The sequence below is a fragment of the Arvicanthis niloticus genome, chromosome 11 (assembly GCF_011762505.2).
Source record: "Arvicanthis niloticus isolate mArvNil1 chromosome 11, mArvNil1.pat.X, whole genome shotgun sequence".
Classification (NCBI taxonomy): domain Eukaryota; kingdom Metazoa; phylum Chordata; class Mammalia; order Rodentia; family Muridae; genus Arvicanthis; species Arvicanthis niloticus.
Genome location: NC_047668.1, coordinates 50,784,478 through 50,806,920, shown reverse-complemented (window position 1 = coordinate 50,806,920; position 22,443 = coordinate 50,784,478). Strand labels below are relative to the sequence as shown.

The 22,443-nt window shown below is 38.9% G+C and overlaps 1 long non-coding RNA gene across 2 annotated transcripts in view; it reads right to left on the bottom strand.

Moving 5' to 3' along the window:
- Nucleotides 1-13,429: 13,429 nt before the first annotated feature.
- The window catches only part of LOC143443883 (uncharacterized), a 74,752-nt gene continuing 65,738 nt past the window's right edge, over nucleotides 13,430-22,443 (bottom strand). The window contains exons 3-4 of one of the 2 annotated variants that reach the window (XR_013113212.1): nucleotides 20,325-20,404; nucleotides 13,430-14,591 (exon numbers count right to left, since the gene is read on the bottom strand). This is a non-coding gene — a long non-coding RNA (uncharacterized LOC143443883). Of the gene's footprint in view, nucleotides 14,592-17,231; nucleotides 19,237-20,324; nucleotides 20,405-22,443 lie in introns of those variants that run through there. The other variant, XR_013113213.1, reaches the window with a different exon arrangement.

Here is a 22,443-nt window from a genome sequence, read left to right as displayed (position 1 = left end):
AAGAAGCTAAGCAAGCATTTTCCTTTGAAGGAGGCTTAAATTCTAGTTGACATAGAGAAAGTAAATATAGACTCTAGTGTTTCTATAGCTGAAATTGTTTGAGAAAAGGCTGCACTGTTCTATAGAATGATCACATTACCCCCCCCTACAATTAAATAGAGACTACTATCAAAAAACATTTAAGAGCTCCCCATTCAAAGTAACCAGGCACAAGGAAGTGCTTGGCAGCTGCCAATCAAAGGGACAAAATGTCCCAATAACTTAATAGCTTAGCTTAAATTGAAGGAGAAATAAACATAGAAGGAGGCACACAACTTGTTCTTAACAATATTTAGCGCTGGTTAACTCTTAGTCAAATACTTATAGGGAGGGTGGGATCTTTCTGATTCAGCTGGAGAAGAGAGTAACAGGAAATCTGGGAGCAAATGAAACCAAAGAGAAAGTGAGCGACAAAATGTGGGGGAGCTTCAAGGAACCCACAAGGATCATATAATTTATTCTAAATTCTGCGGTAGGTCACTAGGGTCTTGGACAGGGTCATAGTTCGACTTTGATAGTTTTATTTGTGATTGTGGCATGGAGTGGGGGTGGGGTGCAGAACAAACAGCAGAGATCCCACTTAGATGCCTGTTGCAATAATCTAGGTGAGAACTGTAGTGATTTAGTCTCTGATAGTAGTAGCAGAAAAAGTAGAATTTAGGAGGAACATTTTATAGATTAAGCTAATAGGGATGTCTATAAAGCATAAGAAGAAAAGCAACTAAAGGATGTAAAATTCTGACCAAGTATATGTAAAGGCAAATAGTGAGGTTGAAGAAGAGTGGGAAAGGACAGTTTGACAGGTAACTTGTCTATTAGATAGCCATGTAAAAACATCAAGACTATAACAAGACATAAGGGTCCTTTCTTCAAAGGAAATATAAGAAATAGAGTTACAAAGTCCAAACCATTGTTCTGTAATTTACATGGTTGGTCAATGGGAAAACCTGCAGTGCCTCCTTGATAGCATCTACCAGAATGAGTTAAATACACATCATAGTGAGGTCATAATAACTGAGTGTGTGGGGGCTGACATCATAATGAAGCATTTCTGGACTTGTATCTATATATGATCACACAGCCCAGGCACCATGGTGCATGAAGGAAGTTAAGGTTTAGTTACTGAACTGCCCTTTTCAGATGGGTGATAAGCAATCAAGTAAACAAAATGCTCTAAACAAGGGTTCACTTTCTGTATTAGCTACTCCACTCATTACTATATGCCAATACCTCATGGTTTGAGGGTACGGTCATTGCCATATGCCAGTACCTCATGGTTTGAGGGTATGGTCTACCAGAGTCTAGAAAACAGAATGACCAGAGTGGCTCACAGCTGTGCTAGGAGAACTAATTGTATCTGAGTAGATCACTGAGGACAAACAGGATAAGAAGTGGGACTGGGTTATAAAATTCATGGCCTGAGCCTTGCTTGACATGCACAGAAACCTACTTCCTCCAACTAGACCCCGCCTCCCCCAAAATTACACAACCTCCCCCTCCCCCTCAAATAGCCAGGAACCAAGTGTACAAACACAGGAGTCTGTAAGTGACATTTTCTTCTCCAACTGTAACGCTGTGTAAGAAAGAGCAGGGACACAGGAGGAGTCAGTGGAGATGACCACTTGACTTGTGAAGTAACAGAGGTTACAAAACTTGAGGACTGTCAGAGACATGACCTGAGAACCAGAGTAAAGCAAAACAGCACTTTGTTTCATAAAACCAATGTGATGACATTTCCCAAGCATTAACTTGTACCATTAACACATAAGCTACGTAAAACAGTCAAACAAGGAAATAGTCCAGAACAAGTGAATGTTCACAACTTGTCGGTGAATATGAGTGGAATTGACCATCTTCGTTGTTCTAGTTGGATGCCATCATTACCATGGTGTGGATGTTACTTATAATGCCCCTAGTTAATAGTACACAATGAGGGCTATTCGACATAACCCTATGACCATTGTGACGATTTCTTGTCAGTAGAAATAATCAAGTCAAAGTGGTTTAATCATAGGTCAAGCTTGCTAAGTGAAGAATGGCAGAAATAATGTGGCCCACACCACATGGTATACACACAAAGCAGCACATTCCTTTACCTGCTGAGATGTATGTTACTGTTAAAGACTGAAGGATAAAAAGTTCCTGTTCTGAACAAATAAAAAAATAATCAGACATATCGGTAAATCATACTGCAGTCTAGAAAAGCTAGGTGGTTGGGGGAGTGCACAATTAATGGACGTTTGCGGCATGACCATTTAACTTTCAATTTATTACCCTTAACATAATGGATAGAGAGCCTCTGCCTACAGTCTAGGATGGTAACTCCAGTGTTCAGGGAGGAAAGTTCTTATGAGTGGGAAAATCACATTCAGCCTGTGTGAATAAAAATGGCTCAAAGGCTCATAGTGAGTAGCACCATTAGGAGGTGTGACCCTGTTGAAGTAGGTGTGGTCTTGGTGGGGGAAGTGTACTCTGTCCCTGCTGCCTTGGGATTCTGATGTAGAGCTCTCAGCTGCCTCTCCAACACCATGTCTGCTTGCATGCTGTCATGCTTCTTGCCATGACTAAACCTCTAAAACTGTAAGCTAGCCCCAATTAAATGATTTCGTCTATAAGAGTTCCCATGATCATGGTTTGTCTTCACAGTAATAGAACCCTAACTTAGCCTGTCATCATGCATTCAGTCTGGAGGGTATAGATAGAGCATTCAGTTCATTTTTTTCTACATGCTTTATCTAGGTACTCAGACATACTTGCATGAAAATTTACTGGCCCACTCTCTCTAAATAAAAGCTTATTTCTTACTTGCTTGCCAAAATGCTCCAAGTATATTCAGTTTCTCAACCAAGACTCAAAAACACATGAAACAACAACAATAACAAAAAATGTAAATAAAAAGTAAAACTAAATAATCACTATAAATACTCATTACTCTTTATCTGTATAGCAAGAGAAAGAAACCTCAAAGGATGCTCTCAATAAATCACCAACATCAAGCAACATCAGTGGATAGCAAGTCTATATAAAAAAAAAAAGATCTTTTTCACCACAACTGTCTTAGTTAGGGTCTTCATTGCTGTGAAGAGACATCATGACCAAGACAATTCTTAAAAAGGACAACATTTAATTGGGGCTGGCTTACAGCTTCAAAGGGTCAGTTCATTATGATCAAGGCAGGAAGCAAGGCAGCATCGAGGCAGGCATGGCACTGGATGAGCTGAGAGTTCTACATCTTGTTTTTGAAGAAAAACAGAAGAAGACTGGCTTCCAGCCAGAAAGGAGGAAGTTCTCTGAAAGCCCATCCCCACAGTAACACACTTCCCCCAACAAGACTACACCTCCTAATAGTGCCGCTCCCTGGGCCAAGCATATGTAGACCACCACAAAGACTGAGTAAACTGGTGTGGTCACTGGGAGGCTACCTGTCAATGTGAGGAAAATGCAGTATGCTTTTGTGATGTAGTCTTCGCATTCCACTTAAATACATACTCGGTTTCTCAAGGACACATGTGCGACAAAAATTTCAAACCATAAACTACCAAGAGGTGATGAATTAGTCACTTCAAACTTAAGGAAGCATTCAATAGAACTGTATGTGTTGTGGTACTGTTTATATGCATATGGTGTGAGCTAATTAACACTGCCAACCTTGTGAACATTGTCTGTTACATCACATGAAGTGAGAATGTTTGAGATCATCACTCTCAGCAGATGCCACGCATAGATGGCAACCATTGACTACAGTCACAAACAAACTGCATTTTCTGAATGCACTGTTTGTATAACTGAAGCTTTGCAGTCTTTGATGAATTCCTCTCCCACCTTGCCATTCTCAAAGTCCTGAAAGCCTGACAACCCCAATTCTCCTCCTTTATTCTGTGAGTGAGTTTCAGATAACACATACAAGAGACATCATTAACTCTTTGTCCACTCAGCTTATTTCACTTTAACATACTGTCCTCCTGGTATATGTATGATTTGCTTCACATTTATACCTGAAGAAGGTTCTTTGTATATGTGATATTTTCTTGTCCATTCATCCATCAATGGACACTTAGTCGCATTTCTGTCGCTGTGATAAAACATCATGGCTAAAATGACTTACAGAAGAAACAGTTTAGTTTGACTTTTAGCTCCTGAGGGGGAGTCCATAATATGATGGGATACCATGGTATCAGGTTCAGGAAGCTGAGAATTCATATCTTCAGCTATAAAGCAGGGAAAGAATACAGGAACTAGGGCAAGGCTAGCAATTCTCAAAGCCAACACCCAGTGATATACTTCCTCTAGCAAGGTACAACCTCATAAAAGGTGGTTTGCCCACACATCACTACCAACTGTCCCCAAGTGCTCCAATACCTGAGCCTATAAGGAAGGGGGGAAGGGTTCATTCAAACCATCACAAGGCATTTCCATTGTTTCAAAATCTTGGCTATAATGAGTATCCTGGGAATGAATATACACATCTCCTCAGTGTGATAACTTCTGTTGTGAAAACAGAATCTCACATTCTCTAATCTTCATTAATATTGTTACTTTTGTCATAAACATTTGTAATAACACACAAAAAGGTGTGAGGTGGCCATTTTATCAAAAGATATCTATAGATAACCATCATTTGTACCAAAACTCCAATCACATCCTTCATAGAAATAGAAAAGGAAATCCTAAAATTCATCTGGGAATACAGAAGCCCAGGAATAATTAGACATGGTGGCACTCACCTACAGTCCCAGAACTTGTAGGTTCAGGAAGGAGGATCAGCAGTTCAAGGCCAACCTCAGCTACACAGCAACCTGAGGCCAACTGCACCACCCCAAAATAAAACCTTGTCTCAAGAAGAACCATGAGGCAGAGGCAGGCAGATCTCTGTGAGTTCAAGGCCAGTGTGCTCTACAGAGTGAGTTCCAGGACAGCCAAGGATACACAGAGAAACCTTGTCTCCAAGGAAAGCAAAACAACCCCCCCCCAAAAAAAAACCAAAAAATAGAAATAAGGTTAAAAATTAATGATCAAAGCAACTCTAATTAAAGAACAATACTGGCAGTGGCTAGCCTCCAATTATACTACAGAGCTATAGAGACAAAAACAGCATGATCCCAATACAAACAGATAATTATATCAATGGACTAGAAGAATAAAGTCTTCAGAAATAAACTCACACAGCTACATCCACATGATTCTTTACAAAAGTGCCAAAAACATACTTTGGAGAAAGGATGGCTTTTTTAATAAATAAAATAAGAAAATAAGATGTCCATATTTAGGATACATCAATGACAAATCAACCTCTCACCCTATATAGAAATCAATTAAAAATGGGTCAAAGGCATTAATGAAGACCCGAAATTTTTAAATACTTATGAGAGAGACAGGAAAATGCTCTAGAATAGAAAAAGACATATGAATAAGACTCCAATAACTTAGAAAATAACACCAAGAGTTGACAAATAGGATTGCATCAAATTAAAAGGTTTCTTCACAGCAAAGAAAATAATTAACAAAGTGAAGAGAGAAAGCCTACAGATCAGAAAAACATTTTCATCAGCCTTTCTTCTGATAATGAATTAATATCTAGAACTCCAAATATTAAATACAGAAGAAAAGTACTCAAATAAGTAGACAATTGAGCTGAAAAGAGGCAATTTGAAATATCTACAAAATGCCTTATAGTCTACTAGTAAGATTATACAAAACACTCTATATTATATACTTATAATATAGAGATACATAATGATATATCATAGAACCATTACTTCCAAAACACCAAAATTAGACAAAACCATAAAAAGAAATGGGCAAGTTGTGGAATGCTCATTATATTCCAATGCTCTATGGCAGTGAAAGTTAATAGTCCATGGCTACATGCATCAAAGTGTATGGACCTCAAAACTCTAATAATGAGCAAATGAGTCAGAAGAACACACAAAATGGGCCTCCATTTTACAAGGCAAGTAGGTATCAAATAGAAAATCCAGATATAGATTCCAGAATATATGATATTTAATTCATTGTGATATTTGCTGTTCAATTCTATAGATGGGGAATGGATTGTTTAATAAACAGTCACAACAAAAACTTTTGTTTGTCTTCAAAAGTATATTTCATCCCTAAGTTATACCACAGCTAAAAGCAAATTATAGCTGGACATAACTTGCCAGGTTTGTTTGAGACTGATCCACATGTTCACCCAATCTAGAAGAGCTAAATAAATTATAAGATGCATTTCTTTGATGTTACTGGAGAATGAGCAAGGAGAAGAGTAGAAGCAAACTCTGAGAAAAGAGAAAGGACAAGCACCCCATGCTTCACACCACTTTACCAAAGGGTACAAGCAGGTAAAAATGCTGAGACTGAAAATCTGAGAAGCTGAGCAAATAGCAATCAATCCCAAAGAACTGGGGTACAACAGAATTGTATATCCTCTCAATAGGGCAGAGTCCCAGGCACCCTTTTAGACTTCCTATAGAGACCAGCACCATCCTCAAGGATAAGAATGAACCAACCAAGTAAGCATAGCATCAAGACATGTAAGTTCCTGACATGTTTGGGAAGTCTGCTATTTAGCAAAACTATCTCATCTAAGAGAAGATGACATCTCTGGCTTCCCTAAACAGTGTTCTGTAGTCAATCGAAAGTGAACAATATAATGCATGGTGGAAAACCAACAGAACAAAACAAACAGTCAGGCAATTCTGATCCTGGAGGTATTGAATAGGGTGTGGGGTGACTGCATAGTCAAGGATAAAATAAAATGGAGATTGTTTTAGCAAAGAATGGGAAATGATGTTAAAAACTGATGAAAATTATAGACCTGAGAATGAGTTAAGACTGAGTTACACAGAGCTATAGGAAGATACATAGACTGCAACAGAACACAAAGGGGTTAGAAATGAAGGGAACTGTGTGGGAAGTGTGACAGTCAAGAACTTCAGCATGGTGGTGGCTGGGATCTCACAAGTAGATTGGGGGAAGGGATACAGTAAATATTCAAAGATTACATGCCCAAGGATTCAACAAAACAGGACTTCAAAAAATAGTTAAATATTAAAATGTGATCAAACTCCAAACAGAAGAATTACAAAGCTGTGTTTATACACAGGCATCTTATACAAACATTTTTGAAAAGGTGTGGGAAGCCGACAGAAGGCAGCTATCATCCTTGCAGCCATCTTGAGCCATATACCCTGACAAGAGATTTGATAACATTAGCCTACAACAGCTGAGCACACTCTGATAACATCTTGTTTTAGATACCCAGGATCTTCCCTTGGGTATGTGAGACTTAAGGGTGTGACTTAGAGATCAGATTTAGAGATAAGACCTAAGGGTGTGACTTAAGGGCATGACTTAGAAGTGAGACATATAAAAGGCAAGAGGCAGACAGAAGAGTTCAGTACAACTTGGAGTAGGAATTAGGCATTGAGGAAGAAGACACTTGGACTAGAGAACTCGGAAGATGATTATTAGGTATTAGGCACTAGGCACATGAAGGAAGAACTTGGAATTAGAGAGTAGGCATTTGAGACACTTGGAAGCACTAGGGACTGGGAACTAGGGACAAGGAACTCAAGACTTGGGACTTGGATTAGGAAGAGAGACTGAAGAATAAATGGGATTGAATCACACTCTGTCTAGTCTCCATTCTTCAAGTCCATCCTCTCTCTCTCTTGCTGAACCCCAACCCACAGACTGAAGCACTTTGAGGCAGTGTGGGCTCTAACAATTTAGCCCCTAAGGCTTTTGGTAGTGCGGGTTCCAACATTGACAGAGCGGTCAGAGACATTTTGATGCTCAACGTACGGCAGCTCGGGTGGCAACAGTTTTGGCCCACAAGTGTGGGGCAGAGAGGTCTTCAACAAAAAGGAAGATGAAGTCTTAAAGAACAAACAAGGGAGGAGGTAGGGTAATTATTTCAAGAGAAAACCAGTCAGATTTAAAGCTCAACAACAATCAAATGGAAGTCTGACTCCAAAAAGATGTCCTTAAACATCTGAAAGGTGGGTAGAATTCTGAGGTTCATCATGGTGGGTTGATCACCTAAACTGGATTGAGAATTCCCACAGAAACAAATATTTGGGCATGTATGTGAGCTTGTTTCCAGAAAGGTTTAACTAAGTAAAGCAGCCTCACACTAGAGGTGGGCTATGCCATTCCATTGGGTCCAAGAGATGAAGTGAGCTGAACACCAGCCAACTTTCCTCCATCACATCTTTCCCTGCTCTGATGGACCAAAACTAAGAGTATGGTAAATAACTCCTCCGCTTGGGATGTTTTGTCTGGGATTTGGTTGAAACAATTTTAAAAAGGACTAATATAATAAATAAAAGGTAAAAGCAGTAAGTCTATTATCAAAGTGAGGAATTATACCTTGCTCACTATCTGATATAAAAATGAATTATGAACATTAGCAAGATATAAAATACATACTTCACATAATTTCAAGGACTGTTTGGAACACTACGCACCCCCCCATCACACAGTCTTTGCACTTACACATACAGCATTAATAAGTTGTATGTGAATCACAGAACAAGTGTCAGCAAATTTAAAAGATTTAACTTTATTCAGAAAAATTCTATGACGTTGACAGAGTTAGTTTGGAGGAAAATAATGAAAATGAAATGTCCATAGACTTGGACATTTAGCTGTTCTGTGGCTGTTTCGGTTTGGGGGTTGGGGTTTTAGTTTTGATTTAATCTTTGTTATGAATCATGGTTCATATTAGTTTAGTTTTGATTGCTGTGATAAAACACCATGGGCCAAAAGCAATTCATGGAGAAAGGGTTTGCTTGGATTGTAAGTCCAATTACAATTCACCATAAAGGGAAGGCAGCTATGAACTCAAGGCAGAAACCTAAAACCAGGAACTGAGGCAGAGGCCATGGAACAGTCCCTGGCTTGCTCCCTGTGGCTTGCTCAACTTGCTTTCTTTTATGTCCTAGGCCCACCTGCCCAGGAATGGCACTGTCCAAAGTGAGCTGGGTCCTCCCAAAACTATCATTAATCAAGAAAACGTCCCTATAGATGTATCTGATTGGGGCATCTTCTCCTTTGAGGTCCCCTCTTTCCAAATAACTCTAGCTTATGTCAAGTTGACAAAAACCTAATTGGCACATGGTTTAAGAGAGATATGTGAATTTAAAATGTGAAAATGAATGATAATGAAAATAAAACGTGGAATCATCGTGAAAGTTGAGGAAAGTAGAGCAAATGAAGGCCAAAGAAATCCAAAGGAAAGAAACAAAAAGAAATGCCTTCATCCTTCATGCAACCAGAACCTTATGCCTAGCATCATTTTCAAATAAAAGGAACCAGACCTCCTACACATGTGGATAATTTCAAACCTGGAGTATCTCTTAGTGCCAGAGGTGGTGAGGGCAGGGAATGTGTTCCAAGATCAACATTAATGGACTGTCTTAGGGTTTTATTGCTGTGAACAAACACAGCAATGATGATGACAGCAGCTCTTATAAAGGATGGCATTTAACTGGGGCTGGATTACAGTTCAGAGGTTTAGTCCATTAACTAAATGGCAGGCATGCAGGCAGGCATAGAGATAGAGAAGGAGCTGAGAGTTCTACATCTTGTTCAGCAGGCAGCAGAAAGAGACAGGTACCGGGCCTAGCTTGAGTCTGAAACCTTAAAGCCAACCCCCAGTGACATACTTCCTCCAACAAGACCACACCTCCTAATAGTTCTACTCCCTATGAGCCTGGGGGGGGGGGGATTTTCATTCAAACCACTATAAGGACAAGAGTATAAGATGGCAGAGCTTCCAACAGCCCAGTTTAGAATGATCTAAGTCACAATATAGCCCTAGGTTATACCCTAAAATATCAGGTAAATGTCTATGGTAAATGTCATACTAACATAAAGGAGGGATCAAACAGGGGAGGGAGGGAGAGAGAGGGAGAGGGAGAGGGAGAGGGAGAGGGAGAGGGAGAGGGAGAGGGAGAGGGAGAGGGAGAGGGAGAGGGAGAGGGAGAGGGAGAGGGAGAGGGAGAGGGAGAGGGAGAGGGAGAGGGAGAGGGAGAGGGAGAGGGAGAGGGAGAGGGAGAGGGAGAGGGAGAGGGAGAGGGAGAGGGAGAGGGAGGGAGGGAGAGAGAGAGAGAGAGAGAGAGAGAGAGAGAGAGAGAGAGAGAGAGAAGCTTGGTAATTTATGTGAATAATCCCCTCAGAGAGGAGCATAACTTTCAACATCTTCAACATCGTATGTAAGCCTGATGAAGGAGAAGTCTCATCAAGACTGCATCAGCTGGAGACCAAGATGTGTTTACATCATTACAGATGTCATGCTAATAGTGAGTTCATGGTGAGAACATAACACCGTTTAAAAAATTGTAAGAGAATATCATGAACAATTTGTGATAATAAATCTGAAATTTTCCAATTAAATATTGATGAAAGTCAATAAGAAAAGATTTACCTCCTAGAAAATGTAATTCTCAAGATAATGAGGATCAATAAACATATACTATTTGACTTACTTGCAGAGAGATGAAAAATGCAACCACCACAAGATAACATCGTCCTATTCATCAAAACAGGTATGATGAAAATGTGGTGACAATTCAAGTCCCAGCACCGCACTGTGCTAGCACTCCTAGAAGTGGGAAGGGATAGACAACTTAGATAAACCGGGGGTTTACGAGAAGATCGGTGATTACTGATCTATCTAGTCCCTGTGAACTGTTGTCTTCTTTCTCAAGTTCATATCCTGCCGGAAGAATAATGCACAATAACGTCCATGGCTCCATAGACTCATGGGCTAGGGCCCCAAACATCCACCCAAAGCCTAACAGAAGGGACCACTGGGTGGAATACCAAGTAACAGGGAAAGGGAGCAAGCTGCTCTACAACAGTTAGAGGAAACACAAGCAAGAGAAACTATATTAAAGAAACAAACGGTAGTGGTCAGTGGTTGACGTGGAGGGGTTGAAAAGCCATTGGGAAAGGTAACAGGAGGAATACTAGTAAGCTGTGAACAGTATGACTGTTAAGTCACAACTTGGATTTGCTAAGAAAGCTGATCTTCTACATTGCCGTTAGGAAAGAGTGAAAGGCATCTTGTGAGGTGGGAGACACGACTTCTTTAAGTGTAGCAATCACTTCACAATGTATGCAACTCCCATCACATTGTTCAACTTATGAGTGTGCAGTTTTGTCAACTTGTTTCAGTAGACATGGGAAAACATTCTAAATGCGTATAAAGTGAGCTTTAAAAGAAAGCCTGCTGGGCAGCACAGTGGCACATAACTGTAAATCCCATACTCGGGAGACAAACTGCTGAGAGTCAGTGGTCAGCCGAGTTTATATATGAAAACCCTGTAAATAAAGAAATAATGTACAAATTAACTCACATCAAGGCTAGAAACCACTAAGTTTAACTACAGTGCTTGGCTTTAGGAGACAAAATTATGGATGAGGAGGGTGGGGGAGGCCATTACCATAGACAGCACAGTAGCTTCCAATTACCAGGGACTTCAGCAGAAGCAGTCAGGAGTAGTAAGATTCCTTCTGAGTTGCCAGTTGGTAAAGACTCGGCTTGGCGATTTTCTTTCTACAATCCTTTAATAATACACTTTTGCTGTGCAGATTATATTTTAATTTTTTAAATTTATCGAAAAGACTCTCCAGCTGAATTAAGATTTCTATGTAAACGTCAAAGAGGAGGGAACCTGGAAGACTACAATTCATTAACTACCCTTTAAGAAAGAGTTTAATTATATGTGAACATCCAGAGATGCAATATTTAAAATGTGCATGATTGATTTAGGGGATATCTAAAGCTTTCTTATGAATGTTGCAATAAAAATACTTGTACATTACATGATAAATTTTATACAAAATGCAAAGATCAGAAGATTCAGACAACAATAAATTCAAAAGCAACAAACACAGGAAGTTGCTAAGATTCTCCAGCCATCAGAAGATGAAAATTATCACTTTAGACTTCTCATCGAAGAGAAACGTTTAAATGATTTAAAAACCTAATGTTGATGTAGGAAGTGAGGGGTGTGTCAATCTGCTTTAGCACAATGATCGTCTATGTATACACCGTCACATTGCTCATCTTTCCAATCTCCACTTATCAATTGTCCTTAATAAAGCAGGGACAAAACATTAGTGGCACAAATGAACTGGGATTGCATTTACATATAGACATTTCAGCTGTGCTGGCGGGAATGCGTGAACATCTATTAAAATGTGCTCATTCCTTTGCCCCAGCAATTTCACTGACAAGGAGTTATCCTGGAGAGATGAATTAACCTGTGTTGAGAATATTCACATATATGGGTACTGCAGCTAGATTCATTGTGGCAAAGAGCTAAACAATGGATGTCTCTCTGTAAAAAAGATGCTAAAAACAAAATTAAAACACGTGCATAATGTTAAATACCATAATCCCTTAAAAAGAATAATGACTAACATGTTACCTATCTTAGAAAGACTTCTAGGAGATATACTAAAGTGCAGAAAAAAATATTTTTCTAAAACACAGCAAGATGTGCACATTATCCTTGTATATTTACAAAGCCTCTTCAATCATGAGATGAGCTACACAAGGAAAAAATTTAAGATCTTGTCATCACTTTACCTCAAGGAAGTAAGAAAAGGAGGTCTGGAGACCCAAACAAAGAAGGGAAAATAACAGCCTCAGGAAAAAACAAACAAACAAACAAACAACCCACATCTCATAATGAATAGGAGATGGTCATTTTTATGTTAAATTATATATCAGTATAATATATATCCTCAAAAGTATGCTTGGCCCACTTTAGGCATACCATATGTTTTTATTTAAAATATATAAAAATTAATGAAAAACACTTGTATAGAGGCTCAACTGTTCAGAGCACTTGCTACTCTTTCAGAGTTCCCAGAACCCAGTTACAAGCTTAGAGCTGCCTGTGTCTCCAGGTCCAGGGTATGAAGTTCCTGCTCTTCCGGCCTCCATAGGCACCCATACTTAGACACGTAAATACAGAATAGTTTTACAAATAGAAGGAGCAAAATAAAATTCTTGACATGCAGTTCCAAATACCACTAGGTGTCAGCAAAATCCCCCCAGAATTATAGACTTGTTCTTAACTATGAAAAAGCTGGCACTTTCATCTGCAAGCCCAACCAAAGCATATTTAGCTCATATGATATTCAAACAAGCTGTATGGATTACCAGGAGATGAATTAACTACCTTAAAGACAGACTGCAGGTTTTATTACTAGGAAAGGCATCAACATGGCTATCATACATTCCCTCTTTACTGAGATACCTACATACTTTTATCATTATTTTGCTCATGAGGCAGTCTTTTTAAAAATATAAATAATCTTCAGTAAATCAAGATGCATTTACATCTCATACATTGCATGTAAAATACAGAGACAAATTGAAACAATCACATTTATTGAATTCTTTTTTAATGAAGTAAGTGGACACAGTGCCAATCAAATGAAATACGACAAATAAAGCAGTGCAAACTAGTACACAATCGTGCATCAGCTGTCAGGAGCTTAGACAGGCACCAGACTTTCTATCTCAAAGTTATGCAGGGAAGTAAGACAACCACCAAGCAGTTAAAACTGCTGTTACAAGCCTTCCCCAGAAGCTCATATTTTATTCATCACCAAGTCTCCTCATATTACTGTGAGAAGAGAGCTAATGAATCTTCAGAGGTTTATCAGTCACACACTTGGTCCAGTTACTACCTCAAAGATTCAAATATGGAAGTTCATGGATCCTGTATCTTGGGAATGGGCAGAATGGACTTGGTATGTATTACAGAATGTTCACAGCCTCAGTGAGAGGGATCTCAACTGTCTAGGGCTTGTTCTGTTGACCAAAGCCCCTATACCCATGTAACCTTGGTTTGCCAGAGTTTGGCTATGTCTGTTAGTTGGGTTTCTCAAACAATGGTCCACAATATCAGGTGCAAATACTCCAGAAAATAAGGCAAAATCTGGATTGTTTATGGCCCAGACTTGTAGAGTCACATAGCATCACTCCTACTCACTATACCATTGATTCAAAGCAGTCATGAGCCTCCCCATGTCCAAAGGGAAGGAAACAACATTCTAGCTTTTGGTGGGGAATGGACAGGTCACACTGAGTAAGAATAAATAATGTGGGTAAGACTTAAAATCCTTGGAAGATGCAACCTGCCTGCTGAACAAAACACACATCCTTTATAGACAGACATTATGGCACTCAGTGCCAAGGGTGTTCAAGGACTCATTTCAGTCTAATGTTAGGATAAAGTCGTGGTCTTCATCACCTAACTCAAGTCTAACCCAGCATGGTGGTACATATTTGTAATCCCAGAATTCAGGAGGTAGAGGCAGGAGGATTGAGATTGGGGATTGACATTTTGTCACCAGCCTAGTCCACACAGGTCCAAGGCAAGTCTGAAGTATATAGATAAGACACTGGCCCAAAACTAACTAAATAAGTAAATTGGTTAATTAAAATCATTTAGAATAGAAAATAAGTCAGGTCCAGGTGCATATTGGACTCCATGGTGTTCCTCAAGTACATTTGTTCTGAGGACCTACAAAACAAAGTAGCAGGTTAGCCTCAAAAACATTCAACAGTTCTAGAATAAAAGCACAAAGTAACTCTTACAGACATTCACATTGTAAAAATAGACAGCAAGAATGCACACAGAAACACATGTCCATTCCTGGATTAAACCTTAGTCTACTCCCTGGGCTCTTGGCCCTCTTGCTACACCTGTATCATCAGAGGCTTTTTAAAAGCAAGATTGTGAAACTTGTCACAATTTATTTCAAAGCTTTGTGTTTCCTGTGGATCAATTATCAGTCTGTTTGAAGCTCACACACATGCAATGCTCTCCTTCTTTGCAGTAGGATCTTAAGAGGTAGGCTGTGCCTTCTCCATGTGGAATGTGTTGTCAACAAAAAGCTCTGTAAGCAAGCAAAGAAGCTGAGGCAGAAAGGACTTGAGTTCAAGGTCTAGCAGGGTAACATTGAGAATGAGATAATCTTTATCACAAACAAGCAACAATAACAAAAAGACTGAAAAGCCACATAAGAGGTTTCTAAGGTCTTAAAGTTTTGTAAAACGCACCCAAATCTCATCTTAAAAAGATGACTTTCTATCAGCAACATGGAACTCATACTTGAGGTTTTAGGGTAAAAATTTAAAAGCTAGAAATAGAAGTAATTCTATTTTTATCCCAGAAAAACTATGAATCTCATATCTAAGGCTTTGTAGGTAAATACATACTAGGCTTCTTTTTCTCATCCTGTATTTTATCATAAAAATATACTACTTATAATCCACCACTCAGAAATCACTTTAATCTTGCAGCTTAATTCATTTGTCTACTTTCAATTTTCCATTTTATGATGGTAGTAATTTTTGCTAGGTTTCTTTCACAACGTACACTGAAGGTACTCTACCCCACTTTTAGCCCTCTCTGACAATCTCTGTGAGACTTGTCACACACCACCACCACCACCACCACCACCACCACCACCACCACCACCACCACCACCACCACCACACCACACCAAGGTCTTTCAAGATTCTGCCCACTCTTCAATGAAAGCTCAGGGCAACAACTCATCCTTCATACCCTAACCTGCTCAGTTACCATTTCCACATAAAATCTTCCAAAGCATAATGGGTAAAAATTGCAATAAAATTATGCTCACACCTTCTGTAAAGCAAACATTCAGGCAGAACACAGCACTGTGGGTTTTTTTTTTTTTCTCTACAATGTCTGAGCCTCATCTAGGGATACCAAAATAGTCATAATCTCTCTCTCTCTCTCTCTCTCTCTCTCTCTCTCTCTCTCTCTCTCTCTCTCTCTCTCTCTCTCTGTGTGTGTGTGTGTGTGTGTGTGTGTGTGTGTGTGTGCACGCTAAAGCAATACTTTACACATGCCCTCTCCATGTGGAATGTGTTATCTGCAGCATGACAACTTCAGAACAGTTCAGACTTTGAGTGTTCAACATTAATCAAGTTTCCAGTGAACAAGAAAGATGTGCATACCCTTGGGGTTGTGATTCCTTTGGGGGGATGAAATGATCCTTTCAGAGGATCACCTAGGGCCATCTGCCATTTACATTATGATTCATAACAGTAATATAGATAGATAGATAGATAGATAGATAGATAGATAGATAGATAGATAGACACACACACATACACACATGCTCTCTAACAGGTCCTCTCCCCCTTTCCCTGGTATTGGGACTCTCTTCCTCCAACTACTAAAATCCTGAGTCTAAAAACTTCAAACGTACACCTAAGATAAAATATTTTTCCTCTAGACTCCTTAACTTTATCTTCTGCTCCTAGTCTATCTGTCCTAGCAGGTTTCAAATCAACTATAGATTATTCCAGCAACTCCCCAGATCCAGATGTTCTTTTGGAATCTGCACTTTAGAGGGCTCTAAAGCAACTAGCCCTAGATGGTCCAGACTCACGGACTGCTCCAATGCTGCCTTGCTTCTCTAACCATAGATAGTTCTGCAGAGCCAGGACACTGAATGACAGCCTGCTCTTCCTGGAAGTGACCAACATTCCAGCTTCCTTATGCTCCTAACAGTAGCATCCCACCTTCAGCAGGAAGCAACCAGAGAAAATAACACCCACTTAACCAACATCCGCTCATTAATAAAATAAAAAGGTTGGTCAATGAAGGGCTCTCTAACAGGCCCAAGCATCACAAATATGGCACCATTAGGGCTAGCCCTTCTTCCTTCTTTCCCCCTTGCTAAGCCTTTAGATGGTATTTCTGGAGCTAGCCCTCAAGATTTATTCCCTTATTTGACCACTTCCTTATGCCTAACTGAAAATCAAAGATTCAGCAATCAAATTTTATTATTTGGCTACCCTGGCTAACCTGTCCAACCAGGACTTGCCAACTCACAGACTCCCTACTTTTCTCCTTAAAAACTATTTCTGCAAAAACACATGCTGTATGTCTTCATCCAATCCAAAGGAACACCCCACACACACACACACCTCTTGTCCCTCTAGAGTAATAAATTTCCTTTGTGCTGATAATTTGGTGTCTGAGTTGGTTCAGTGCCAATTCTGAAGTCCCATCACACACACACACACACACACACACACACACACACACACACACACACTGTTTTTGAGACAGAGCTACACAATGAAACCTTGTCTTAAAAAAATTAAAAAAGCAGTAATATCAATACAAGCGTTTTGCAGTTTTATTGGAGTTCACGACTACTAAAAATAAGAAAAAGTTGCACTGATATAAAGACAAGATAAATAAGTGACTTTTTAAATGAGAAAACCCAAACATCAAAATTTTACTCAACATTTCATTCAGAAAAATTTAAGGTAAAAGTGATTACTGGTAGAAAACAATCTAAACAATTTGTATTTAAAAGTTTTAGCATTGATTGCTTTAGTTCACATAAAAACAGAGCTTTGGAACATGAATTATGTGTGACTATTCTTCCCAAAATATCAATAATCAATTATTTTGCTAATGTTTCTAATAATATTTTCCAGATTAATAAGCAACTTTGTCTAAGTTTAAATATGTGCACTTATGCAGAACAAAGTTAGAGGCCAATGAACTTTCCAAGGCTTCAATTTAATATCCTGAACTTTGAGATATTTTACCTAATATTTTAAATGCTTTGCTCCTCAAATTTTTAAATTGCCAACATTTAGAGAGTAACAGAACACACATTAAATAAATTAATGTTATGTGTTATGGATTGGAAAATTATATTACTCTAATATTTATATTTTTAAAAACTATGATTTTAAAAAAATAAATGATACTTTTTATTTGCAAATACTATGAATGAAATGCCCCCTTATTACCTACAGCTGCCATTTATTATTTTACAGTATAATAAAATAAGTAGTATGTTACAATATAAAGCATAAAGGAAAAGCTCCATTCATGAGTGGTTTGCTTTGAAATAAGGACTGGATATGTGGTACTGAGGAGCCTAGGACTGATAGCAGCTGAATCTGGCTTTGAACTCCTGGAGATCATGTTGCCTATGCCTCCAGTGTCCTAGTGAGAAAAGGCTGATTTCAGATTAGAAACTGTTTTAACAAGGGTCGACCTAATTTCATTAGTGGATTCCTGTTCAAACAATTATATCAATTAGAAACTCACTGAAATATAAGTTCATTAAAGGGTCATGGTCTATAGTATTCAAAAACTTACCTACAACAAATAAATTTTCTACTTTACCTGCTCTGCTCTTTCAAAAAATAAAATACATAGAATGTCCCAATCCATGAATAAAGTTGAAAAGATCTTTCAAGAACTGAAAGCCAAAGAAGGCCTTTATTGTTAAATTACTGCTTAAACTTACTTTGGCATTAAAATTCATATCCTCTAACCCTAATCATTAATGTTGCCATGTTCTTTTATAGCAGAACGAGGCAGAAACACTTCACTGATAAATTCAGCAAACAAATCCATTAAAACGTTTTTCCAATACAAACATTTCAAAGTTATAGACACAATCTTCAGAATTTTTTCAGGGCTTATGAGGAGGTGGTCACCCACAAATATTCAAGGGATTTTGATCACAAAATATAAATACTAAACTATCTGATCAAAATAGCTGCAGAACAGATATTAGTTATTAGATAAAAACACAGATAAATGGTAGATGGTAGGTAGTAGACAGGTAGATAGATTCCTGTTCTTGAAAAATCTTTAAAACTCAAGAAGCCAGACAAAAATTCCATTATCATCATAAACAACAGAATGTCTAAAAATTATCTCCCAACTTTGATATAGTTATACCAATCTGTTTAATATGGATGCACTGACAAAGATATACATAATTTTCCCCCATTGTTTTGAAATTTTTCTGATTTTTCAAAATCTTTTTCAAAACTATCTACATTATGTGGACTCTCAAGTATACTTGTATAAGTTGATAGTTCAACTTTTATCTTGAAGCAATGTTCTGAAACTATTTAAATAATGAATTTATATTTACAAAATACATTCCAATTTACAGGTAAATGCAATGGCAAGATACGACTTTCCCCTCTTGGTACATAAAAGTGGCCATGAAAGTCACACACATCCTCATCTTCAAGCCAAAGTCAAACTGAATGTAATACATTGCTCTTCAGAGGTTTAAGCAGCAGCAGGGTGGGTTAGGTCAGTGCATCCTACATGCATGTGTATGCGTACCACACAGAACCTCGGGGAAAATATAAAGCATAATGTCACAAATGAAAAGAATACAAAAGCTACCAACCAGAAATATGAAACCAAATGAAAAACAGACATGAGACGGCAGATGCTATGGTTCTTGCCTGTGCTCTCAGAACTACTTGAGTAGGAGTTCAAAGCCAGCTGAGACTCTGTGGTGAATTTGAGGGCAGCCTCTTCTGCATTAGGCTTTGTTTCAAAGAAAAATAAAATTATATACACAAATACATGTATGAAGAAATTAGCTAAAGACAGGAAAGGATGGCCTTGAATCTGACCTCCCTCCTATCTTCGTAGGCCTACACACATCCATATTTCCTGGGAAAAGATGCCCTCAGAGTGTCAACTACATATATTGTATCCGTGATTACAATCACGACTCTAGAAAACTAACAAGAGAGACAAAGACAACGATGCCTGAAAAAAAGATCAGAAGGGAATGATGTAAGGATGCCCACTGGCTTTCAACTTCACACAAGGGGTGGCCTACCAAATAAGGCTGTTTTAAGATACTGTCCTCACCAGAGTTTCTATTGCTGTGATGAAATGCCATGATAAAAAGCAAGTTAGATAGGAAAGGTTTTATTTGGCTTACACTTCCATATTGTAGTACATAGTCCATCACTGAAAGAAACCAGGGCAGGAACTCAAACAGGGAAGGAAGCTGGAGGCAAGAGCCAATACAGAGGCCATGGAGGGGTGTTGCTCACTGGCTTGCTCCCTGTGCCTTGATCAGCCTGATTTCTTATAAAACCCAGGACCACCATCCCAGGAATGGTACCACCCACAATGGGCTGGGTCCTCCTCCATTGATCACTAATTAAGAAAATGCCTTACAGCTGGATCTTACAGAGGCATTTTCTCAATTCCACTTCCCTCCTTTCAGATGACTCTTCTGTTACGTTGACATAAAACTAGTCAGTACAGATACTATAGGATGATGAACCACACTTCCTAAACAACACCTATTCTTAGCCACAAAATTGTGCATGGCACTTGAGTGTAGCCTCCAGGAAAAATAACAAAGTGAACTGGTCCTCTGACATGCATTAATGTGAGACGTTGCCCTGTGCTTACCACTTTGATCCAGCTCTGGAACAGCTAAAGTAAGATGGTGATTACATGCTGTCCTATGTGTCATGAGGTCACACCTCCTACTGAAAAACAAAACAGAAGCATATGTTATAATTTTTGAAATACTGTGGCTCATACTGCGAATGAATCAAGATTTATGTCTGCTACCACCAAAGGGATTGCATAACTTTAAAAAAATAATAATAAATTCCCAAAGGAGCTAGCAACAAGACACTCGGGGAGCTGAGAGAGGAAAATGCCAAGTTTATTGCTCCTGGACTACAGAATTGAGTTCAGCATGGGCCCCTTAATGAAATGATGGCTCAAGACAAAATGGCGAAAGAAGGCACGTAGCTCAGTGGCAGAGTTGCTTGCCTGTATAGGCAAAACCCCAGGATCAGTCTCCAGTGGTAAAAAAAAAAAAAAAAAAAAAAAAGAAATGATTAAAAATTACAAAGTGAAAGGTAAAAACCAAAAAGAATAGACAAGTTACACAGCTTCAGTATGTACAGCAACTGAAACCATCTCACCATAATCACTTAAGGCATTTCCTCCTGGGGAAAAGGTAACCATTCTGATCCTTTTACCATATACAAAACAGAGGCGTTGTCATGAAGGTATCCATATAGTAAGTACTATGTTAAAACTCTGTACATTTTTATGAGTATGTGTCTGTGTGTGTGCACATATGTGCAGGTACTCTCAGAGGCCAGAAGATGATGCCTGACTTCCTGGAGCTGGAGTTACAGCTGGGTTCCAAACTCTGGTCCCCTAGAAGAAAAGCTCAGCCATCTCTCCAGTCCCTGTGTACTTCTCTAATAAGTGAAAAACTTGAATATTAAGGTTTTCAACCAAGGAGATACTGTAAGTCATCCTGTCCTAGATGAAGACACAATGTAACAGCCTAACAGCAGACAGCAGGGTCCCATTTCTGCAGGAGTAAGGTAGCAAAATTAAACTTTCTCTTTTCTTTGCTTTGCTTTGTTTTTTTGTTTGTTTGTTTGGTTGGTTGGTTTACTGTTTTTGGTTTTTGGAGACAAGGTTTCTCTGTGTAGCATTGGCTGTCCTGGACCCCACATTGTCCATCTGGCTGGCCTCGAATTCACCGAAATCTGCCTGCCTCTGCCTCCCAAGTGCTGAGGTTAAAGGCATCCACCACCTGGATAAACCTGTTTGTTACCATTGTATTTTGTTTTGTTTGAAAACTATGACCACAACAAGTACATAAATTTGTAATATACAAATCATGTTTCTTATATTTGTCTCGACACTAAAATTTTTCCTTGAATAGCCTTCAATATTTGAGGGAGTCTGATTTAATGTTTGCTTCATCTAATAAACTCATCATATGTTAAGAGCACCAGGGGGATGAGGGAGAATCACAAAAGTCAGTTGATGGGAAAAAATGATGGGGGAAAAAAAACAAAGAAAATTAAAATACATGCCGCTGAAGAGTCAATGGAGGATGTCAAATGCAAATCAACATGTGCGGTTTTCCAACCAAGTGTTTATTTTCTTAAGTCTTTCTGAATCTCTCAGTAGCAAATAGGTGGCCCTGATTAAACTAAATGGGTCAGAAAACAAGTCAGTTCATGAAAGTGGCAAAGACCAGGGGAGGGAAGAAATGTCCTTGATAGGAATCAGGGGTGACTCAGATGTCTTGGAATCCTTTCCTCCTTTAAGCACTTTGCTGTGGCACCTGGTGGCACAGGCCTGTAATCTCTGCTATTTGGGAAGCTGAGGCAGGAGGATAACAGGTTTAATGTCAGCCAGGCATCTTACTAAGACCTTGATTCAAAATAAGTAAAAAAGGATTGAGCTAGTTGTCAGGATGTATGTCTGACACGAGTAGGCCCCCACATGAAGACATTCCTATATGGCATCTGTGCGAATAAATCCAAATAGTAATTCTTGCTTCTTATTGAAAAGACGCCGTTGACCATGAATACAAACCATGCGCTCCAATATTGCTCTCAAAACTCAACCTTTAGCCGTATGGCACTTTGTTGACCAATAGTTGGCCTCTTTAGTTAATCATCAATAATTTCTCAGCTGCAGTTGACCAGCACTGAGTATCCCAGCAAAACTAAGGTCTGACTGTAATGGATCTGGTATCTTGCTA